Source organism: Triticum aestivum, chromosome 1D, assembly GCF_018294505.1.
Source record: "Triticum aestivum cultivar Chinese Spring chromosome 1D, IWGSC CS RefSeq v2.1, whole genome shotgun sequence".
Taxonomy (NCBI): Eukaryota; Viridiplantae; Streptophyta; class Magnoliopsida; order Poales; family Poaceae; genus Triticum; species Triticum aestivum.
This window is the reverse complement of record NC_057796.1, coordinates 414,152,388-414,153,025: the sequence shown is the minus strand read 5'-3', so window position 1 is coordinate 414,153,025 and position 638 is coordinate 414,152,388.

Genomic DNA, 638 nt, shown 5'->3' with positions numbered 1-638 from the left:
AGAAGAAGAAGAAGAAGAAGAGGACTATAATTAAGCTTATTATGTAAAATTGGTCATTTTGTGCTAACATAAGTAATTTTGGAGTTAACTTATAGGAAACTAAGCATATTAGAGATAACTTAGCATATTAGAGCCAACTTAGGTAAAATGGAGCCAACCTAGCTAATTATGCCATCTTTGAGTGAACTAAGCATATTAGAGCTAACTTATAGCTAACTTATGTCATTTTGGAGAAGAAGAAGAAAAACAAGACTATATTTAAGCTTATTATGTAAACTTGGTCATTTTGTGCTAACATAAGTAATTTTGGAGCTAACCTATAGGAAACTAAGCATAGTAGAGATAACTTAGCATATTAGAGCCAACTTAGGTAAAATGGAGCCAACCTAGCTAATTATGCCATCTTTGAGTGAACTAAGCATATTAGAGCTAACTTATGTCATTTTGGAGAAGAAGAAGCAGAAGAAAATGAAGAAGAAGAAGAATATATGACATTTATGAGCTAATTTAGGTGAAATTGATCGTTTGTGAGCTAACCTAGGTGAAATGGATCGTTTATGAGCTAATCTAGGTAAAATGGGTCATTTTAGAGCTAACTTGGGTAAAATGCATCATTTTGGAGCTAACCTAGGTAAGAT